The sequence below is a fragment of the Neocloeon triangulifer genome, unplaced genomic scaffold (assembly GCF_031216515.1).
Source record: "Neocloeon triangulifer isolate White Clay Creek 2 clone unplaced genomic scaffold, ASM3121651v1 ptg000017l, whole genome shotgun sequence".
NCBI classification, from domain to species: Eukaryota; Metazoa; Arthropoda; class Insecta; order Ephemeroptera; family Baetidae; genus Neocloeon; species Neocloeon triangulifer.
Genome location: NW_026775559.1, coordinates 7,387,162 through 7,411,491, shown reverse-complemented (window position 1 = coordinate 7,411,491; position 24,330 = coordinate 7,387,162). Strand labels below are relative to the sequence as shown.

Below are 24,330 nucleotides of genomic sequence, written 5' to 3'. Positions count from 1 at the left end.
AAATTTAACGTAGTTCACAGGAAAACCGGGGAAAACAAGACACAAATTTCCTCACAAAGACTTGGTATTTTCCTATGACGTATAAGTTAGCTTTTTACAACTAAACGATTCCCCTGCACTTCTTGTTTTTATAGTTGGCATTGCAAAATAGAGCACTGTGCGCTTCAATTAATAATTCATGCGCGCGTCAATTCCCAGGAAGAATTGCGCGTTGGCAGTGACACGGAACGGAATAATTGGCCCGCGAGTAATTTCATTTTGCCGGCAGCGGACAGACAGACGGACTGACGTCAAGTTGAAAGACAAAAGCGGCGATGATTCGGCGAAAAGTGGAAAGCAGCGGCGGGGGTGAATGAATAAAACATTCCTTATCTGGTGGCCGTAAAAGTTGCCATTGTTTCTTGGCTGGAGCTCCACGCGATGAAATTAATTTATTCGCCATGCAACCGAGCAGCGTATTTCTTTCCCTTTGACGAGAGAGAAAATCTTTGAGATTTCCTCTCTTTCATCGCCAAAGCTAGCTTGCTGCGCTATTGTGTGTTAAAAATCTTTCGCAGAGATGAAAGGGAGCCGCGAACTTGCGAGACTTGCAATATATCCCTTTGAAGCAGACGAACAAGCGGGTCGCCCCACGCAATATTGTTTTAATTACACGCCTGCTTTCTTGCACTTGACCCTTCCTTAAACGCGGCGCAAATCAACTCTTAATAATCCCTTGATGGCAGAAACTGAAAAAATTCTTTGAAGTCGCTCGTCAGCCATTTTTATACTTTTAATGAAATCTGGCAGGCGCAAATTTAATTATTAAAACTGCCAAAGAGATGCACTTTTAGGGGGAAATTCAAACTCTCAATTGAAGAGGAAATGGAGAAGTTTGGAACTTTTTGAGACGAAAATCAGATTTGTTAGACAAGCCGAAGTGAAACGGGCCCTTCCGTCAGCCAGCTTGCGACTTTCGAAAGTGCACCAGCAATAAATTACGGGGGCGAGAGAGAGAGAGTGTCGGAAGCGGCCGGCGTTGTCGTCCTTGAAATAAAGGTCCTCGGTCTTAATTTCCTCCGAAGATGACGGCAAAAGGGAAACGCAATTGTATTCGCGCAAATGCCAGAGCGCCTCTCGTCTCGTGAAGAATGGCCGGCGCGGACAAAGGGAAATTGTCGTGTGCCCTCTCCTCCGCCCTCGCCTGCAACTTCCCGTTTTTTGCCACTTCTCTCTCGTCGCCCTGACTTTGCTCAAGGGGCGCAAATTACCAATGTGGTGATTAAAATTTTCAGATGAGTCATCGCCCAAAGGGTTTGATCATGAAACAAGTCGCTCGCTTGGCCGCATTCTTAAATTATTCGGCGCCAAATTAATCATTGTGCTCGGCGGTTAATGTCACTTTAAAGATGTTTCCCCCTTTTAGATTTTATGCTTTAGATTGCCAAATATTTGATTTGCTCAAAATGGAATTGCACAAAGGATTTTAATTTTTTTCCCAGGACTTTTTTATTATTATTTTTTTCTGAAAACAGTCCGCACGCTAATCATATTTTGCCGCAGCCGACGAAATTCCTTTTCGCATCCGGCACAATTTCGCCAGGGAGTTTGCAATTTAATTTTCGGCTAAGTGGATTTACTTCGTTAGGGCCGCCGAGGTTCATGCGCGCTCCACCCGCCGCCGACCAGAGTTGCGGCTTTCTCCTCTTTATTACTCAAAGTTCTCGATTACTCGGCGCGCCACGCGAAACTTTTTAACCCTTTCCTCGCTGTGCACGACTAACGGCGTGGAGCGAACGATGCCCCCTTGTGCGACACACTCAACGAAATTCCTGTGTGCACAGTGAATTTCTGCTCCCTTTAAACTAGACTTAGTTAGACCATTATTACTGGCAAAACCACAAAATAATTTTTTACTTGTAAAATCTTATACCTTCTAAAAAATTACATGACTTTTATAATCTATCCATAGAAAGTTTTATAATAGATATTATATTTCTGTGTTTTCCACTAGTATTAAAAAATTCATTAAAAATATCTTTAATATATATTTTTTTACCAATTTTTTTTTTCGCTAAGAATTAAATCACGAAGTTTATAATTTTTTTACTAAAACGCCACATTTCGTGTGCTATATTAAAATGGAAATTTTAGGTACAAATTTAAATTTTAACACATTTTAAAAGATATTTATAAAATTAATTTAAATTTTTTTTTATTAACCTTTGAGCTATAACTGTGTTGAAAATTTTTCTTGTTTCTGCTTGGCAAGTTTCTGATTTCAAATTTATTATCTACCAGTTTGTAAATTTCTAATTATCAGCCAAGGTTTGCCTGAAAAAATCGTTTAGAAATTAATGTTTTGATTATCTAGCATTTGTATCAAACACTATAATAAATTTGCTATTTCTCTGTACATTTCTCGTTGTCAGTAGTGCCTCATTCTGGAAGATGAAGCTCCTGATTAGAGACCATTTTGGCCGGATGGCGCCTCGCAATTCGGGCGAAAGTCCTTCAACTCTATTGGCGCAGGACGTAAGACGAGAAGGGACGCGGTGGGGCAAAAGCGCAATTTCCGTCTGCAGAGCGGCAAAAAGCGGTCCGTGTGTATTTTGGCGTTTTGTCCTCGACAGACGCGCAAGTGGCTCTCACTCCGCAACAATGTGTTATTGTCTCTCAGACCCCGATACACATTCCGCCAGAGCCGGTCGGTGGGCGGGCTGGCGAGTGTGTCAAGAGACGGATATTTATTTTGTATCTTCAAACACACGGATGCGCCGCAAAAAAGCGACCATTATATAAAAACCAGACTTTTTTATTTACACGTCGTTTGGTGGTTTTTAATTAAAAATATCGATTACACCTCGGACGACGGAGGCGCGTTGGCCGATAAATTTCATTATTAGTGACACCCCATTTAGCTTTATGTACCTTGGGCGCGCGCGAGGAATATATCCATTATTCATAAAATGCACAAGGCGGGAAAAATTGCCCAACGGCTCGCGGGACCCGCAGCAGAAGGGGTTTCTTTTCTTCTTTTTTTTTCACCCATCCATTCATTCTTGTGCCGGCGCAAAAAAAGTCGGCGCTTGGCAATCTTGTAGAGATTAGTCGCGCACTTTTTGCTCGGTGCCATATTTCAGGCGGCAATTTTTTTCTTCTCACCCCTGCAAATTCTCGCCGCGACATTAGCGCCTTTGAAAGCGGCGGCGCGCAAAGATGGTGCGCGCGGCCGAAAATTCCTTTTAGCAATATTACTCCGGCCGCGGTAAAGGTTATGGCCTTGGGATAAAGCAATCTCTGAAATGTTTTGCCAGCCTCTCTCATGCACGCCAGTAGTTGATATTTTTTTAGAATGAATGGGCCCTCTCGAGCGGGAAAAAAAGCTGCTCGTTTCAGCGTCCATGTTTATGAAATTAGTCAACCCAACGTTAAAAGAGACCAAAGAAACTCTTTTGTGGAATTTTTATTTATTATTCATGCACCAAAATTTGATGTTTTTCTTTTTTTTCTTAGGTCAAAGAGTTATATTTTTTCTAAAAAAAAGGGGGGAAACCAATGGAGTTTAGAAGATTTCTAGATTTTTTAAAATTTCTATATTCTTTTTATTATTATTCTCAGCATCATCAAAAGCAATAAAACTAGTATCAATAATTTTATGGCTTGGTATGGAAAATTATAGGAAAAAATATATTTCCCCCCCTACATTTCCACTTTTTAACTTGCAAAAAGAAGCTCTAAATAAAATTCCTGGTCCCCTAAAAATAATAATAATTAAAATTGCTCTAATTATTTTAAATGATATTTAATTTTTAAAGGATATTTTGGCAATATTTTTGTGAATAACTCAATATTTCATTCTCTCCATTCTTCAAAACCCGGCCGTGGATCAATTTCATTTCAAGGCCTGTCATGGTGCTCATCACAACCGATAATTTGCATCTTCCTCTCTTACTTTATCCCAGAGCCGCATCCCACGCACCGTTATTTGTGCATGAAACAGCGCGTGGCCGCTGGGTCGTTAGGGGAGCTCGGAATTACTTTTTTCTATTACCACTGGAAAATCAGTCCATTCTAGAAATTGCTTGTCCAAGTGAAAACAAATAAGCGAATGCTTTTATGACCAAAGAAAAGGGCAAATGTCGTACACAAAGCTGGCAAGTGATCATATAATACAAAAAAATAACTTAAGCGTATTATATCAGATTTTTAAAAGCTCAGGACCTCCTTTAGATCATCTTGTTCTGGAGGATCCTTTTTCCAATATATTATTATTATTATTATCACAGCTGACTACAGCTTTTGGCGCAAACAAAATATTTTGAATTCTGCTTTCAAATGAGTGTGAGAATGAGAGGCGTAATTGTAATTATTTCAATATTAGAAATTTTGTTTTAATTATGCAAAAACCTCTAGTTTTTCTGCAACCTCCCGCCGAGATAACCCCCTAGAAAAATGGTATTTAAATACTTTTGATAGTTTTCTTTGGTACATGCGCTCTACGAGCGGTCAATTCATTCGACATTTTTTTATTTGCATAAAAATATGATATAAAAAATAAATGAAATGCCTTTAATATTATAAAGTTTATATCACATTGTTGCGCTTTAACAACGATTCAAATACACAAGCAGAAAAATTTTATTGATTCAACAATGCAAAAAAATCACAACAATTTAACCATTTTCAAATATTTGATCGATCATTCACTAAAAAAATCGTTTCCAACGGTTCTTCTTGAATTTTCGCCGAAGATTCTTTTATCCAATCCATATTTCGATTGCGAATCTGATAAAATGCAGGCCTTCCACCTTCCAGCGTGCTTGTTTCCAGCGTACAAGCGCACAACCTTTAAAGCCAGCTGGCGATTGGATCGCGTCACTGGAGAAGAATTGCCTTCCACTTTGCCCCCGAGACTGCCCGATCTGAATGTAAAAGAAATCTTTTGGTCGTTTTGATGAAGAATTTAAATTTTTATTTTAAATATTTCTCTCAGGCTACCTCCGGCACGCTGAGGTCCTCTATGACTACGCCAGGAGAAACAAGATAGAAATTCTCATCGGCAAAATTTACCACAAGCCTCAGCAGGGCATAGCCACCCTAAACCTCCCGAAGCGTCTCCAAGACGCGGTCATTGGTGGGCACTTTGCTTCCCTCACCACCGAAGAGCTCTTCGCCATTTGCATCTACAATGGCTTCGTGCCCAACGGATTGATTAGTTGGTAAATTAAATTTTTAAATGCTTAAGATTTACTTAATAATTCACGCTTTTTTCAAGGTAGACAAAAACTCCTTGATTACCTGCACATCCTTGAGAACAGGCTCCCGGAAGGACAGGAAATCACCGACGACGGGGAGGTGGTGGACGAAGAACCTGCTCAACCTGGATTTCTGAGGCGCGCGATGTGCAGAATTCGCAACTTATTCCAAATTTAGAGTGTCATGAAACTGTTTGACTCGCATTTCTACCCCACAGAATTAAATGAGTTTGCTTTGACATTTATCTGTACATTTTTTTTTGTCAGTATTACCTCATTCTGGAAAATGAAGCTCCTTATTGGATTAGAGACCATTTTGGCCAGATGGCGCCTCGCAATTTGGGCGAAAGTCCTTCAACTCTATTGGCGCAGGATATTTCATTCTCTCCATTCTTCAAAACCCGGCCGTGGATCAACTGCAGTTTGATTTCATTCCAAGGCTGTCATGGTGCTCATCACAACCGATAATTTGCATTTTCCTGGTCGATGATGGTAGCTCCCCTAATGGACGTAGCGCCTCTCGATCCGGCAGCTTGTTTAAGACCGCGTTGTTTGCACAAGCCGCCCCAATAACGCATCGCATCGAGGGTAATTATTATCGTGTCCCGATATGCTAATTGCCGGCGCAGTTTGCCTTGAAGCACCAATTTCGTCACCGACTCGAGAGTGCACAACAAGCAAGAAACCGCCCTTGACAATTTCATCACTCGCGTGCTATGAAATCGCTCTGCTCTCTGTTGTCTGCGGCTTAAGGCTTAGTCTCTCTGCACCTCCTTTTTTGTATATTTTTAATGGCAAGAGAGAGATGGAGATCGAGCCTGACTCGGCATGCCGAGCGAGGATCAAAGGAAATCCACCTCGCAAGTTCAAACACTGGAGCCGCCGCTTGCATAGCAATCGCCAGATTTCGCTCATCCTTCCTAGAATAATTAAACGCACGTGCAGCACCACGATGTCTTTTTGAAGAAGCTTTTTTAAACACTTTTTATTGCTGATTACGATTTATGATTTTTTTATTAATAATTTTTATGACTGGATTAGATTTAAATTGATACAATTATTGTTTGTGATGGTTTGTGAACCTTTTCATAATAAAAAAATATATAATTAATTTATGATCATGTTTATGTAGGTTTAGTGAACTTTTTTAGTCTCCACGTCTTATTGTTAGTAACATGTTTGCTAAAATTTGCATTTTTTTTATCATCACAAATTATTTTTGTGCGTTGATCTTTAAAGATTAAACCACTGCATCAATAATAATTGAATGGCTTGATTGAGTAACCAAATAAGAGGTTTGTAATATATTATATTAGATTTAATCAAAATTAATACTTTAGTACAATTTTTTATAAATGATATACCGATCCCGATGATTTAATTAGAATTACTAAACAAGTGTTTGTTCCTTGGCTGTTTCTCTACTTACTGCATCAGAATTATAAATTTTTTTAATTATCTTCTGAATCGTTGATATCTCCTTCAATAGAAATAATCAATTTCCCTCATTTGCATGTAGACAGTCAATCGACTCAAAATATTATCCAAATATAATTGCAGCATGCGGTCAAGTATAAATATAATAATATATTATTTGTTAGTGCGCAACGTGAGGTATCAAAATTTCGAGAAGTTTTCATTATGTTTTCGTCATTTAAATATATTAATATATTTATAAATAATTATCGCAAATTAATCAATAAAATATAAGAAAATATTTATAAAATAAGAAGAATATTATTTTTTATTAATTAAAATATATTGAAAATTTAAAATGAAACAATTTAATTGTTCATTGTGCGACCAACAATGGACGTACCAATGTGGCGGCCACATTTAATCTGGCGGCGCCATCAGTCAGTGTGAGGCTGTGCTGCAGACACACACGTGTCTGGCACCTGGTCCGCAGCACCGCATTTTTCACCTCGGCACATTATGAGAGCGGGTCGAGATGGATGGTGGGCCCGTCCTCGGCAATTAACCTCTCATTTAGCGCCAGTTCATAGCAGCTGCGACGTTTCGAGCGCCGCTCGCCCATAAACAAATGACTCGGCGCCGGCCGACGATGAGCTGGAAAAACACGCGCCGTATAATTTTTTATCCGAATTATTTCGCTCGCGCCGGCTTCATTTATCTCGCCGCCGATGTTTTATGCTCTGCAGCGCGAGGGGGTCACTCGACGCATAAAAAAGCAACGCCCACGTTTTATCTCTGCACCGAATTAGGAAAAGCAAAATTCCTCCTCTCTCTCGTCACGGTGCCTTTTTCTCTTTTTATATATTCGCGTGAGCCGGGAGCTTAGAATTTTTTTGCAACGCGAGGGAGTGTTTTATTGTGTTGCGGGTTGTTTTAATCAATTCTTCTTTGCTTCTTTTTTGCGGCTTTTCGCGCCAGTTGTTTTTCGCCGGGTTTTATTTCATCTGCAAGCTGGAGTTAAAGGGATTTGCTTTTTTGATTAAATAAGTCAGTTTGTATATCCCATTTAGATGTGTATTTCCATGAAACAGAACTCATACAACACGAAATAAATTTTTTGACAGAAACATTTAATTTCATCTAAGCTTTTCCTCAATTTTGAAATAAAAAATGAATTCACATCATAGATGGATAAGTATAAGAGATGGTTGAATTATTTCCTGTGTTGAAATGTGAATATTTAAGAGGATATTAAATTTTTGATGTTATTGGTATATTTATTGTGTTTATATGGTATTTGTGAACAGATTTAGTTAGTAATTATTGACGGTTAAGAAAATTTTTTTATTTCAATTAAAATAAGGTAAGGGTTTTTATAGCAAAAACATTATTTAGAAAACTGCTTTTTTCCCTTTTTTTCTAATTTATATGCTATAGCTCTGTTTTGGCAATTATTGTTGCATTTATAGGATATAATTTACATAATAGAAATTAAATTTAAAAAAATTATTCTCAAATTTAACTATTTAATTAAGTAGCTTGTGAGATTTCAAATCACCATGACTGTGCTGTTCTCAAGGCTTTCAAAATAAGGTTTCCAGCCCGGGGCCGATTTTCAGCAGCTTCGTTAGAAACAATTTAAATTTCCTATTAACTCGCCCTTGCATGATCCAATTTAAAAATCCCATTTATGCTGACTGCGTCGAAAGGGAGCATTAATTCTAGATTTACCGTCGCATCCCCAGTTCGGGTCTCAGCAGATAATACACACAAAGTTTCTCTCTGACTAAGTAACTGAGCAAGCAGTACATGCCGACTTTATTATTGAACGAGCCAGAGAGAGAGAAAAGGAAAATCGGCGCATAAATATCGCTTGGCCCCCCAGACAATACGCCGCGGCTAAATCAACCACTTGCACTGCCATTATGAAGCGGCGCGGCAGTGGCATTATTATAGTTGGAGCGGCGCCAATTCGAGAGTCGTGTGTGCTCGCCCTTCCTTTCCAAATCGGATTTTGGCCATCATGCGATTCCACCGTCGTTTCTTCCCTACGCTCAAATTGACGTGCGCGTTTAATTCAGGCCTCGTCCGCTTTGTCTTGCCACGTTCCTGCCGCTGACGTGACCCAAGAGCCACCAACTCAAAAAATGGCCAGGCTTTTGCCAGATTATTATTTTTATTATTAGTCCGCCGGGCCTTTTGACCGGCCAAAACAATCGCACTCACCAATTTCAGCGCCTATGAAAATTCGCATCAAATTTTATCTGCAAACTCACTTAGCTGAGCAAATAACACTGCTAATCCTCCAAAGTTCCCCAGACCGATTCGCCGACGTCTAAAGTTTCGATGGCGTTAGTCTGTGTGCTATGGGCAAAAAATTCTGCTCGACCGGTTCACTTGCTAGGATTAAAGTACTTCTACTTGAATTCACGCGGAGAACACAAATAGACAACCAAAAATTTAAAAAACGAACGAGTATTTTTATTACACCGCTTTATATATAGCCCTTTCATTTTGCACCAAATTTTTATTTCCGTTAGTTCTAAACTCTGCAGCACAAAATATAGCTAGTTTTTTGTATGCTCCAGATAAGCTCTAATGTGAAATGATACAAAAGTTCGAATTTATTTTGGTAGAGAGTCAAATTATAGACAGGTAGATATGATTTTTTTTTTATTAGAGCACCTGGTCTAAATGAAAGTTATATTTAATACATAATTATGATTTTTTTTTTATTATTGACTTAATAATTTTATTCTAAAGAAAGTTACGAATACGAAAACATATTTGGAATTACATGAACTCTTTAACTCGTTAGTACATATAATAAATAAAATGTGCTTTACAAATATTAGGTAAAAATAAAAAATTATTTTAAACAAAACTAAGTATAGTTAATAATATAATTTAAAATGTTTTTCCAAGTGAAGATTTTTTTATAGATTTTGTAATATAATAAATTATTTTATTTAATAAATTGATTTTTTTTTATAATGTGTTCATGATTGTAAATAACGGGGTTGTAACAATTGGATAAATAAACAACAATAAAATATATATATATATATATATAAATATAACATAAGGTTTGAACTTACTAATAATATTGGTTTAAAAAATTAATTTCCCAACTGGACATTTATTTTATTGCTTGATTAATAAAACTACATTTATAGTCAGCATTTTGCGCATAAAAATTTATTTATCTTTATAACAATATGTTTGTTCACTCAATATAAATTTTGCACATGAGCGTGAGTTATTTTCGACTTGATCAGATTTTGGAGCCAATAATTTGCGTTCACGTCATCGAAAGGGTTTGTCGCGCTCGGCGTGCAGATTACAAGATTAATTTTCGTTAATTCCAGCCTTTGACAGCAGCGCTTTGTTCTAACTTTAACTGCGGCCGTAAATCAGCGTGCCGCTCAAGCACGCTCGCATTTCGCTAAACTGTAAAACTGCGCCAGCCATTCGCTCTCTCTCGCTCGCCGTCTTTAATGTTTACCATCAGGCCATACACAGAGCATACGAAGAGAAGCAGCAGACTCAACAAACAATGCCTCGTCATCCTCATTCAAGTGCTCGTCATTCTCATGAATTTATGACCGCGATAATAAAGACAATGTGTTTTCGCGAATCGTGAGAGGATGCGCGCGAAACACATTCATTACTCGCAGTTAAGCTCCCAAGTATCCAGGGCGTATAAAAGTGGCCAGAAAATTTGGCCAACCTGAACTGCCGTGAACCACCGGCCCCTCACACTTTGTTTTCACTGCAGCAGTGGCACACAATTTTTACGACCCATAAAGCTCAAGAGTTTTGTTGCCTCGCGGAAAACTGCAGCCGGCGCCGCGACGTGAAAATTAATTTTTGTTAGCCGCGGAAAATTGCTTTTTTATTGATTTGTATATTTATGCATCTAGCTACAATTTTTATTACATAAACTTTTTCTGTTTGTTCTAGGTACGAATAGAGAAATTTACACACCCACATTGCCATTGTTGTTAAAAACTGGGTGGGACGTAATAAACTCGGATTAAACAACATTTGTTTTACATAAATTCAGCAAATTATATGTCGTGTTCTAACGAAGTATTTTAAAATATTTATAATAAAACCCTACAGATTTGTTAATTAAGTAATGAGTGAGTAATTAAGAGCGATTTTCCCATAGCATGTAAACTTTTAACTTGCTTTCAAAAAAATTATTTCATTTTTGTATAATATATATCTTATATATTATTTTAAATTATTAGTTATTTTGAAGATTTCAGAAGAAAATTGAACAGAGTAAAACTGAGATAATTTCAGCAAAAAGAACAATTATTTTTTTCTTAATTTAAGGATTATTTGATTTCATATTGATTTTAAATATAAAATGTTTTACAAAATTTCAAATTTTAAAATATATAGTTGAGAGCTTTTAAAGGCACAAATAAAAACGCATATGACAGAAATTCATCGAATATTAAACCAATACTCAACAAGGAGGAGAAATAAGCTCCTCCATGGAATTTTATTTCTTATTGAAAGCTTTATGAAAGGGTTGTTGAATTTTGAAATCATACTCGAACAATGAAGCGTTTTCTGAAGTCCCGTTGGATGAAACATTCTCACGTGCAAGAGGGTCAAGAGTTGGCCCCCTGTCGCTTGTATCCGCAAACAAAATGCAGACAGATCTCTTCAATATCTCGACCCCAGCGGTGGTCTCTGGTCGCCCCGGCGATGACTTCTTAATGCTTCCTGGACGATATGGCGAGAGCGGGGCTAGGCGAACAAGGGGACTTACTTTGTGACATCTAATCTTGGGCGGGCGGACAAAGTACAGAGGCCGCACCTGCCCTCGGCCAAAGCTCAACAATCGAATTGACCATCATTATTATATATTATTATTATTATATCATTATTGCACCTTTGGGTGCAAACTTAAAATATGTAATCCTGATTTTTTTTAAAGGTGTGTGAAGAGAATGATTAAAATTTGTTGATTCAATTATGCAAAAAAAAAAAAAAATCAATTTATTCTGTTATGTAAAAAATTCCCTCTAAATAGTAAGGTTTTTTAGATTTTTATTGTCTTTATTAAAGAAAGAGGTGTTTTGAAGAACGAGCGGTAGCGACCGTGAGCCAGTGTTTAAATCTGCAGAAAGCCACGGATCCTAGAGATCAGGCGCCAAATGCCGCCGGCCTGAAGTTCCTGAGCGACCTCAAACTCGCTGTCATCAATGAAGACCTGTCCTTCTGGGAGCCTGTTCGCTAAAGTATGCAGATAATCGAGGAGGGCCCTCCGTCCTTTAAAAAAGCGTGAATTATTAAGTAAAATCTTAAGCATTTTTAAAAATTAACTTACCCACAAATCCATTTGGCACAAAGCCATTAAAAATGGTAATGGCGAACAGTTCCTCGGTGGTCAGAGCTTCTAATTCGTCGTTTGAAACAGCGGCTCGGAGACGCTGCGGCAGATGGTTCGGTAGATATTCCGACAGCAGGCACGGGGTATGACTTTCCGAACAAGACATTGATTTTTTGGGTCCTTGCGAAATCGTAAAGCACCTCAGCGTGCCTACGGTGGCCTGAGAAATATTATAAAAAAAAAAATTAAAATGCTTTTTTAAACAGAAAATAATAGTTCTTTTACTTTCCACGCGGCCATTCAGAGGCGGAATTTTGAAAATGACACGAGCAACAGAGGGAATACTTTTCCCCAGCTTCCTGCATCTGCGCAACTCCAGCGATGCGAGAGAGTCGCCAGCTCTTTTTGAACATCACTCGTTTTTGAGATGGAAAGAGACACGCCGGAACGTTCAAAGCTTGCATTTTCGAAATTGGATTTCAAATCGGAAACCGTTAAAACCGTTGATGAATTTATGAATATTTGAAAAATTTCAAATTGTTGTAATTTTTCATTGTTGAAAAAATAAATTTTCCTGCTTATGTATTTCAAATGTTGTTTACAAACAACAATGTGGTATAAATTTTATAACGTTAAAGGGAATTAATTGATTTTTATCTCATATTCTGAGGCAAATAAATATCGAATTAATTGACAGCGGGAGTGTGAGCCACAAGATTTTAGTTTGGAATTTGGATTTATTTTAGATTTTTCCCTGAAAAAAAAACGCGCGGACTCAACAAACAATGCCTCGTCATCCTCATTCAAGTGCTCGTCATTCTCATGAATTTATGACCGCGATAATAAAGACAACGTGTTTTCGCGAATCGTGAGAGGATGCGCGCGAAACACATTCATTACTCGCAGTTAAGCTCCCAAGTATCCAGGGCGTATAAAAGTGGCCGGAAAATTTGGCCAACCTGAACTGCCGTGAACCACCGGCTCCTCACACTTTGTTTTCACTGCAGCATTGGCACACAATTTTTACGACCCATAAAGCTCAAGAGTTTTGTTGCCTCGCGGAAAACTGCAGCCGGCGCCGCTGCGTGAAAATTAATTTTTGTTTGCCACAGAAAATTGCTTTTTTATAGATTTGTATATTTATGCATCTAGCTACAATTTTTATGACATAAACTTTTTCTGTTTGTTCTAGGTACGAATAGAGAAATTGAAATTTGATGGTCGTTTCATGTGTCTAAGTAAGTACAGATTCATTAAATAGGCTAGGAAAATAGGTGATCATATGAGAGCGATGTAAAGTTAATTATTTAATTGATCTGAAATCTATGTTTTTAAATCTGTATGTTCCACGTGCACGTGTTGTACTTTACAGTGTCGTATAAAATTCTCATATTGATCAAATCTTTCATTAATTTTTTCTTTTATCTTTACAAATTTCAACTGATTGCCCTGGTTTTTTCTTTCAAAATAGTTTTAAACAATTATTTTATTTCTAAAATTGCAACTATTTTCAAATTTTCTAAACTTCTTTAAGAAAATGACTACTTTACCATTCTAATAGCAATTCTAAAGCTGATTTCTTTTTTGTATCTCATCAATGCATTCGCACGTACACATTTGCAAACTGCAAATGCAAATTGTGGCTGCAACACCCTCTGCCTCCTGTGTCGTGTTCAAACTGAGGGAGAGCCAGGTTTGCGGTCAAACCCTTTGGCTCTCGCATCGGCCCTTGACCAATGATTGCCCATTCACCCCGACACCTCCCTACTTTGCTCGCTCTCACTTTGTAGCGAAATGAAGATCTAATAAGCCCGACTGCCTCAAGACCCTTTGAAACTTGGGCTTTGTCCCGGTGCTAATTAAATATTTATGAAACTCGACAAAAAATTTAGCCTGCTAAGGTCGGACTTGATCGAAAGGAGCTCTAGTTTCTTAAGAAGTAAATGGAGAATGCGATTAGTGACGCGGAACAGACGGCGGGAAATTAATTAAGACGATAAATAATGAAGGGTTTCCTTCGTATTTCCGAATTCACAGAGAGTAAGCCGCTTTTCCGCGCAGCACAATAAAGGCCGTGAGTTTTGTGAGAAAAATATTTCACCTTGTCAGCTGACAAAAAGTAAGTTTGGTCTTTCTCTCTGCTTCTGGATGTATAAAAGGGAGCGAGTCGCAATTTTTTTTTCTTTGCAGAGCGGGGCAAAAAGGAATTAATACCGACCGCAAACGCAGCGAGCGCACGAAAGAGAGGAAAAAAGTGTAATTTAAAAAGAGAGGAAAAAGGTTTCGGAAGGGCTCCCGCTTTTAATTCAATGTGTCTAGCGCGGAATGCGTGAAGAAAAATGACACAGTTTAAGGAGCAGCGCCGCGCTTTGTCTTAATTTGGTTTACTTTTTCGTTGGACCGAGCGAGCGCTGCTTTTGTCCGAAATGAAGTTGCTTGTTGGCGAGCGAGGTGGAACAAATTAAAGTAACGAATTAACTGCACACAAAGGAGAGCGTACTCTCGACGAACGTACGCAAAATAATTATTAAGTCGCTGCGCTTGGCGTAAACAAAAGCGGCTCGAGTACCTCTTTCTTTCTCCTTCTTTTTTTGTACCTGCGCTCTGCCACCTGGCTGTCGAGGAACCGCTCTTGCTCGCAGCAATTTGCAATCTCTCGAGTGCCGGCGCACATTATTCGCGTGCTTTCGATGGCTCTCGCGGCGGAAAGCGCGGAAAAGGGTGCTTGGAATGCCACGGAGCTGCTGAATTTTGCATTTAATAAACTGCCAACACAAAAGCAGTCTCAGGCTACAGTGTACGCAAGTGTGTATTATGTATTTAATGAATTAACCATGATAATGATTTACTTTTTATAGAAATAATGCTTTAATTTTTTTTTTTGTAAATTTTGATTTAATGTAGGTTCAGAAATTATTATTCGTAATTTCTTGGATACCAGTATGTTAAATTTTATGATAAATGAGGATTGATATATATTATTCTAATTATATTTGATATACTTAAGATAATTTTACATGTCATCAACCTTGTTAAGAACATAATACATTGTTTATTTTATTATCACTTACAAGCCATAGTGATGTAAACAGAATTAAATTATAATAATTAAAAATTTTATATTGTATATGTTGAATTAAAATAATGTTAAAAGTAAAATAAGTTTACAAAAAATAAAGACAACTAAGTAAATCAAATTAAATTTTTTTAGTAAAATAATGTTTTAATTTTTATTTTTACTAAAAAAAATTTGTGTAAAAGAGCAAAAATATTAATAATATATTGAATATATTTTATTTAAAATCTAATTTCCTTCAAAATTGTGGTGGCGATTCTTTCCAACTAGGGGATGAATTTTTATATGAAAAGCAAACGGACTCTGTTTTGTTACTTGTTGGTCCCGGACGGCTGGGCCTCTCAGCAACATTTTCATTCAGGCATAATATTCGGCCCACTCGAGTTCGTATGGATCTGTGTGAGGAGGCGAGTTGCGAGAGCCGCTGCTTTTCCGCGTACTGCCGGTGTGTTGTCGTAATCCTCTTATACTCTCTCGCAAAGTATGTTACTTCTCTCAAGCGTGCTGTGTGCGGCGCAGACAGAGGAGGAGAGCAAAAAAATTACCTCGAGCTGCAAGGAAGGATGAAAACGTATAATTTCAATTTAATACGCAGTTCCGTTTAATCATGAAAGAAAGAAAAGAAAGACCATCAACGCGGGATTATATGTTTTGTAATTAATCGGGCCCTCGAAAAACCGGGGCCAAGACCGCGATTCGAGTGGGTCGCTAATGGCGTCTTAAAAAGTGTCATTTCCCGCGCAAAAGAATTTTTTATCTCGCTCCCTCCATTACCCCTTTGGGAGTTTTAAAAAGTTCTGCCAGCACTTGACGGCGGCAGAGCGGCTTCTTTCTTTCTCCCTCACTCACTCGGCTCCTTAAGTGCTGTTGGTTTTAAACAGGCCTGGTGGCAGCCAGGCGGCCTCTGATTTATCGCAAATGGCACACCAATTAAAGACGAAAGGAAAGTTTCGTTCGAGTCGGGTGCAGCCTCAGCACTGCACTGGCCCGTGAACTTCCTTTCCCTGGACCGCAGATACGTTGCGGGAATAATAAATAGCCGGGCCCTGAGAGATGTGTTTGCGGCGCGCGCGCCGACAAATTAGATCAACCGTTGATAAGTTTCGCGGAAAGCTACCTGCCGACCGAACCAACCTCGACTGCAGGCACTTTCTTATACTTGCTTTAGTTTGCAAAGTACCTGCTTCTCCCAGCAAACACCGAGTGTACTCTAATTAGGCTGGTGATTAAGGCCAAAGTTTCTGATTGCGACACATTTGAAAGTTGCCGTCTGCGAAGGGGTTCGCAAGGGTGACGACTGTTTAATTTGATATCCTCTCAAAAGTCAACCTTTGCTTGTTTGCATGAACACAAAGTGCAACAATTTTGAAAGCAAAATGTGAGTTTGAGGCTGAAAAGTGCACCGTATTTTTGCCTCAACGATCAGATAAATAATAATATTTCTGCATTAGACGATGTTTAAAAGGTTCTGAAAATATTGAAAATTGTGTTACAAATTAAAAATTTATCTATTAAAATACATAATAAAATAATTTTCTTATATTGTTGGCATCTTTTCAATTAAATTACATACCAGATTTTTTCTTGCAATTTAAGTTGTAGAAAAAGCACAGTTACATTAAAATGAAATATAATTTATAAATTGATTCATAGTAATAATATCATTTGAATTTCTTAAATATAAATATGTTGACTTTGCTGAAATCAGTACATTTCATTTGATCATTATTTTTTTTCTCCAGGCTATATTATTCAAAATTGAAAGCATAATTAGGATAAAATCAAATTGATTGATATTAAGCATGATTAAAACTTTTTGACGAAAACTAAGTGATATACTTCAACGTCTGTCTATTACAATTGAATTTTGTTAGCTACCAAAATGCTTGAATTTCAACATTCATGAAATTCATGAAACTAATTTGTACTGGGTTCAATTTAAGGATAGCAAAATAATTTATAATATAATTATACTGATTAATGTGAATTTTTTTGAGATAATTTTCCTCTCTATTATGTAAATTGATAATTTTATTTGAATATATGTATGATGTACCTGGGCAGTAATTGCCTTCTGATACAATCAATAAAGACACTTTGCAACTAATTATATAAAATCCATTCAAACTTAATCCTTTTGGGTTAAGCCATTTCTCTCAAAAACCATTCATAATTTTCGGCGTGAGCCGCCTCAAATCATCTCCTCACGACTCCATTCTCCTGTCTCTTCCATTCTTGCCTGCGTGGGCGTGTCGCCCGAAATCCGATTCGAACTCTTCTTCTTGTGTCACCGGCAAATACATATTATTTGTCAAAGCCAATCCGTCACAAAGAGGAATGTATTCATCATAGAGCAATTTCGCACAATGCAGGATCTCGGGTTTCGCGTGCCCATTTGCGTCAGACAGCGTCGTCAAACGGCGCCCCTAATGCCTGCCGTGCACCGGACAAATTGAATGAGAGGCCGGCCATTCCCATGCAAACACACGAGCAGTCTTGTTTGATGTCGCACGTATGTATGCCAACCAACGTCTTTATACACACGCTATCGTGTTGCATGCATGCTCGTCCCACGTCCTACCGACCGACGTCCGCCATCAGCCCGTTTTATTCTCCACAAAGGCCGGTGATATGCAGCTGTGTTGTGCACCACAAACGACCGGACCGTGCACAAGCTCGGCCATTCACTACCCGATGCGCTCGTTCTACGTGCCATGCTCATATCGTTATCAAACGCCGTGCATTCGAGCTGCTTTGTAAAAGGCTAACGAAGCTAGGAAAGAGAGCTATCATTTGACACATTTGCCTTTTGAAACTCTCGTTTTATGAAAGTTAGCTTTCTATACTCTATTTTGCTGGCAAGATATACAGCGTTTGGTATGCAAACAATGAAGTGACTATTAAAAATTTTTTTAACAAAATCATAGATATATTAATTCGCTACATGAATTAAAAGGAAAGAACAAAGAGAGGAATCAAAAATATATTTTTGTCGTTGGTTTTTTGTACTACTTAAAAGCAAATTGCAATAGCAGTTTTTTCATGAAAAAGTTAAAAAAATTATTTCATTTGTAATTTTTATTAATTTTATTCTACTAAATTATAAAAGATTATTATTTGACATTACGTATAATAGATTAATTGGCATTTTGAAAGAATAATTGTAGGAAAGTGTTATTGAAAAAATTAAATTTTAAATTTTGGATTATTTTATTCATGTAAACCAGTAGTTCCCTAAATTAAAATTAAATACATTCGCTCATGAATGCGTTGTTCAATTTCCAATAATGAACAGGGGGAATAATTTTAATTGCATTTATTATGAAATTAAGTTTGGTTAGTGCGTTGTGTAAATCATAAAATTTGGCAAAAAAAATATTAAAAGTTTAAATAATTATATCGTTGCAAAAAATGGTATTGTGAAAACAGGTGAAAGTTATTATTTACGTAAAAAAATTATATCTTCATAGGCTCGGTGGACTACAGAGCGTTATTATTTACGTAAAAAAATTATATCTTCATAGGTTCGGTGGACTACAGAGCGTTATGAATGTGGCATTCAGCAGTTCGTGCATCTCGGTCGATACGTCACTTTTGCCACGGCACACGAAACAATTGCGACAAGGGAGCACGTCAATGTCGCTTTGTTTGCGAGCGCACTGAGCGTGAAGGATTCCGACTGGAGCTATTCTCCGCTCTAATTACCTGCCGGCTAGAGAGAGAGAGAGCAAATTGCGAGCTGTATGCAACCGGTGCGGCGGGCGCGCCCGGCAAAAAGCATACTTTCGTTCCGCAGCAGGCAGGGAGGGAAAAAAGTTTTGCGCTCGAACCGAGTTTAGTAAAGAAATATCATTTTTCCAAGAGAGAGAAAGAAAAGTAAGAGAGGGACGGGGACAAATTCATTTTGAAATATTAATGACGGCCAACGTGGCTGCGCAAAAGTTAGGTGGCGAGGGTGGAAGGACGGAACTGTTGTCAGGAGAGTCTTGAAAGAAAATAGTTTTTGCTGACGTGTCGAAGCGGCGGCCGAGGGAAATGGAAAAACACGGGCACAGTGTTTTTCCTTTTAATAAAAGATAAAAAGACATACATGATATATAGGAGAGCGGTGCATTTGCAGATGGCCGGGAGAAAAGACTCCGGATGTGCGTGTGGGTTCTGAAAGTTGGAGGCTTACTTAGGTTCCTTTGATGCCAAACTTGTTCATTTGTGAACTTGGGAAAACTTTTCGAGTATCATTTAGAGCCAAATATCATTGAGAAAAAATATTTTCTTTCAGTAAATAAAAATATTTCGGTCCTAAAAACCTTACCGATGTGGGAAAAAGTGGCAGTCTGATCCTTTCAGATCATTTTGCAACCTCTCGTTGGGCCCCCTAATCCTTTGACGCGGCGGAAACGCTCCTTCTTGTCTCTCCGTCGCTATGTACCTCCAGCACAAAAGTCAACACGTCGAGATAAAGAGGAGGAGTTGCAATTCGCACATTCCCCGTGGAATTCCTCGGCAGCGTTTGTTCGCAGTTCCACTGTTTCTGCGACGAAATGAGCCATGAAAAAAGCCCGAGAATTCGTCCCTTTCCTCACGACGCTAGTTTAAGAAAATAAAGAGCAAATGGCCTGGCGGTTCCTTTCGCCATCTCAAGATACATTTTCAAATTCCGCAACTAATGAAAATTTTTCGCCAGCAAATTTTTCTTGTTCAAAAATTAACTCGACTTGTTGGGGAAGCGGAGTGAAAAGCTCAAAAGTCTCTTTGTATCCTAAGTGGGTCAAGAAAACACTGGTGTGTTTTAAGAGAAAATATTTCTCTGAGCGAGCGCGGTACAGGAAAAGCACCCGAATGAATTAGGAGCTCGGCTGCTGCTTAAAAACAAGCTGGTTTACGAGTCGCCCGTGCGATTTCCTCCGGGGCGACTCTGGCAAAAGTTTGCATGCATTCAAATGAGCAGAAAACAAGCAAGCCGGTGTAATTTATACGATTGTTTTCTCTCCTTCCAGGCTTCCGCTTAGAATGCATAAGCTGCAGAAGAATCCCAAGGTGGAATAAATAGAAAACCATCACCGCGTTTACGTGCGCACACACAATAAAGCCGGAGTTGCATTTCTCCGCGGCTCGACAAAGCCTCTCTTGGTATGCAGAGTTTGCCGCCAAAGTGGATGTTATAATGCCTTATCTAGTCGGCTCGAGATAGAGAGAAGGAAAGTGGTGGAAAAACGGTCGCCGGTGGAAGTGCTGAGCTTGCTTGCTATCTCACGCTAGATTTCATTTTGTCGAGAAATTCCATTTGACCGTCAGAAATTATTTTGCCAGATTAACAAAATATTTAATCTGAATTAATCGAAGAGGATAAAAAAAAAAACATTGGAGATTTTTGTCAGAACAATTCAAGATAAATTTATAAAATTAAATTGGGTTAAAAAATTAATTTACATTGTAAGTAAACTGATCGAACAATAATAAATAGCTTTTGTAAATTCAAAGCAACAGCCGTAAAACATGGTTTCCTCTCAAGAAACATATATAATTATAAAAGTTTAAAATATATTTCCAATAGCACTGTTTTAAAGCCTGTTAGAATCCTTCCTCTAATTATAAGTTTCACCCAGAATGATAATTTTGAAAAATATATTTTTAGGATTCTTTTATCTGTTACAGCATTGTCCTTCTTTCTTCCGGTATTTTGGTCTATTATTGTTGGAAATGTCTATTCTGAAAATAATAACAAGCTTGATTGCGTCTCCCATAAAGAGGAATTTAGTTTGATGGGCAACGTTAGGCTAGCATTACGTTCGCTGCCAATCAAGCCGCGCTCAAAAACCCATCTGATCGATGCGCTCATAAAATTTTTACGCCCAACAGAGCGAGCTTCACGAAATAATACCGTCGCGCTGAGCAATATAGCCGTCAGAAAACGCTACTTTTGGAAGCATGACGGAGAGAGAATAAGGGAGTAAAATTGGGCAATATAAAAAAGACCGTGTCGAGCGGCTTATAGAAAATGAAGAGAAATTCGCGTGCATTAGAGGCGCCGGCTCGGCAATAAAAGGATGGAAGATCAAAGTAGTGCGTTGAAGAAAAGAAAAGGTAATTTGGTGTGCGAAACTGACGACGGCTTCTTTTCTCACACACACGCCGTTGTGTGCCTTAGCATTTGACCTTCACGCTCGAGACCCAGATGCGTTCAGTTTGATTGGTGGCCTAGATCGAGCAGCCGGTCGGATATTTATGATGCAACGCCGGCATCAATATTATTTAGCGTGGCGCATCGCTGTGGGGCGATATTTCGCTCCGTTCGCCGGCTTTTGGCCGCTGGGACCATAAAGAAGCGAAGGGAACGACTTGAATGTACTGTTAGTCAGCTAAAATTTCCTATAACATGATATCCAGACCAAAATCCTCAAAACAGAAATGCGATTGAAATTATTAACACACGCAAAATAATACACAAATAAATTGCCAGATATTAAAACACGGTTGAATTATTTTTTGCCAAGAAAGCACATTTCATTGAGATGAACAATTTTGTAAAATTTCAATAAATTGAAGTTCTAAAAACATTGAAATTAAATTAATATTCAGCCTTCTCATGAATTAAAATAAAATAAAACTAAATATCTTTAAGGCTTATAAATAATTGCTTGAAACAACTGGAAATTTCATCAGCCGTTTTTCTTTATATAAATTGGAAGAGAGTAAAAATTTAATGAGTGTTTTCCTTCACAAAAAGCTCGCCAATAGTTTTCTTTTGTAAATGGATCCCCTCTGCTCCGGAAATGGGGAAAATTGGATAAATTTAACAGTGCAATAAAGCGCCGCGTGCGCTTTAATTCCGGCTAGTGCGCCGGCGGCATTTTTCTCAAAACTTTTTGCTGCCGCAACAAATGACGGCGCGGCAAAAAGTAAGAAAAAGCAGAGCGAGGGAGTAGAAGAAGATTGCCTGCTCCTTTGTCATTTTTCTCTCCCCATTACTTATTATTTCTGCGGCATCTTGATTGAAATTTAATATTTCTCGGCGGCGCGGAGGCTCTCTCGCTCCTTTCTCTTCCAATTCGCAGACAAGGCGACGGAGGGAAAAAATTTCCAACGAGCGCAGCCCTCGTTAAAGAGGCATGTTATGTAGTCAAATGACAATGCCGCCCGGCTACCTCCAGGGACAATTTGTCAAAAATAATGAGAGAACCAGAGCGGTGCCTCCTTCCGACAGCGACACGAGAATGAAAGAAAAAGGAGCAGAATTACAGGCTGGCGAGTAATGGAGCCATTTTTAGATGCAAATGTTCACTCGTTATTCTGACCCTGTTATTTTCAGTTTCTATGCAATTTTAAGATGTCAATTTTCAAATTGATCTGACCGGCGGTGGTCATGGGACATTGGATTTTTATGAAATTCTTTCTTATGAAAGCTGAAGTAGTTTTTCCGAATAACGGTAATTGGCTCTCCGAAAATTTCTGGCAAAATATTAACCCTAAATTAAAGCGCTTGCTTGTTCTTCAGCAAACAATTCATATCTTAAATTAATTTAACCATTTAATGATTTTATAATTCTTTATTCTTTAAGTTTTCACAATACCTGTCCAAAAAGGCCATCACCGAAATATAGCGCTTGCTTGCTCCCCGGTAAAAAATTCGTCTTAAATTAATTAAACCTCTCAATAATTCTTTCCATTTACGCAATACTTATACTAATCGTCTGTTTCTGGATGATCCTTTTGTTATATAATATTAATACAACTTTTAACCCACACAAAAAATTTTGAATTCTGCGCTTTGAAAAATGTGTGTGAGTGGTGTAATTGAAATTATTTTGCTACAAAATTTCTACTATACCAATTAAAAAAAATCATTTTAATCTGTAATTCCCCCCTTCCCCGCCCATCCCTATTCAAACAATAAGTTTTTTTTTAAATTTAGCTCTTATGTATTAAAGGTGCTGTTCTATAGCGTCACTTAACTAGTAAATGATTGCGTTCTGGTGACGTGTCACTGAACTCGCGCGATCTGATCGTGGACTAAGCTTGAGGTCTGTGCTACACATTAAGGTATCCTCGGATCCTTGAGACAAGTCCCCAAAAACCTGTCTTCGCCTGGTCATTGTCATTGCCGTATTGCACCTCGCCGTCATCAACAATAACCTCTCCTTCGGGGAGCCTGTCTTCTAAGGTGTGGAGGTAGTCGAGGAGAGCCTTTCGAGCTTCAAAGAAAAGCATTAATTATTATCTGTAATTCTGCGCGTATTAAAAAAAATATAAATTTACCCACGAAGCCACACGGCACAAAACCGTTGAAAATGCTGATCGCAAACAGCTCTTCAGTAGACAGGGAGTCCACTTGCGCGGTTTCAACTGCGTCTTTCAGACGTTTGGGAAGGTGATCTGTTCGAATCCCCTGGGAAGGTTTTGTGAAATGCACGCCGACCAGGACCTTAATTCTTTTCTGTCTGGCGTAGTCATACAAGACTTGAGCATGTCGTAGGTGAGCTGAAAGAAATTTTATAGAAATAATCAAAAATACTGCATCAAGGAGAACATAATAAAAATTTACTGTCTGGTCACCTGGTCGCTGAAGTGATTTTGAAGAGAACTCTGATGGTAAATAAAGAGTATTTGTCGGCCAGCTGCATGATTTCATTTACTCCGGCGATAGTGCTCATTCGCCAGGATCCTTTGAAACGGACGCGCTTTTCAGCAGGCAGCAAGATGGCGGGTACTTCGTGGTGTTGAATTTTGAACCGGAATTCAAAATTTTTGAGACGTAAATTTGAAAAATGAACGTTAGAGGAAACAGTTTGAGAATCAAAGAAGATTGGAAATTTCAAATTGTTTCAATTTTTTCATTGTTTAAGGACTCCTTATTGACATAGTCAAATCAAGTCTTTACAACAATGGTGATTAAAATTTCCAAATGTCTTTCAACAATCGCAAAAATCTGTTTATATTGTTGTAAGGACTTGATTTGACTATGTCAATAAGAAGTCCTTAAACCCTATTAAAAGGAATTCATTTAAGAACTCCTTACTGGCAAAGTCAATTCAAGTCTTTACAGCAATGATGATGTTAACTTCACAGGTTAAAATGACACAATTATAAAAACGAAAAATTGAAACCGGGCGAACCTCGTTGCAATGAAAAAATAAAGGACAACTGACCCCAAAGGCGACCTGCGGTCTGCTGGTACTTTAAAACCTAGGGTTTCTTGTGTCCAACTGAAACTAAGTGGGAGGAATTTTTGAAAAATTAAAAATAAAATA

The 24,330-nt window shown here is 38.2% G+C and overlaps 1 protein-coding gene across 6 annotated transcripts in view; it reads left to right on the top strand.

The window, feature by feature from the left end:
• LOC132202951 (teneurin-a) overlaps window positions 1-24,330 on the top strand; it is a 322,154-nt gene that overhangs the window by 85,890 nt on the left and 211,934 nt on the right. Inside the window, exon 3 of one of the 6 annotated variants that reach the window (XM_059630315.1) lies at window positions 13,199-13,244. The exons of the other annotated variants lie outside the window; for them this stretch is intronic. The gene's annotated coding sequence lies outside the window, so the exon portion shown is untranslated. The remainder of the gene's footprint in view (window positions 1-13,198; window positions 13,245-24,330) is intronic. 6 annotated transcript variants of the gene reach the window in all.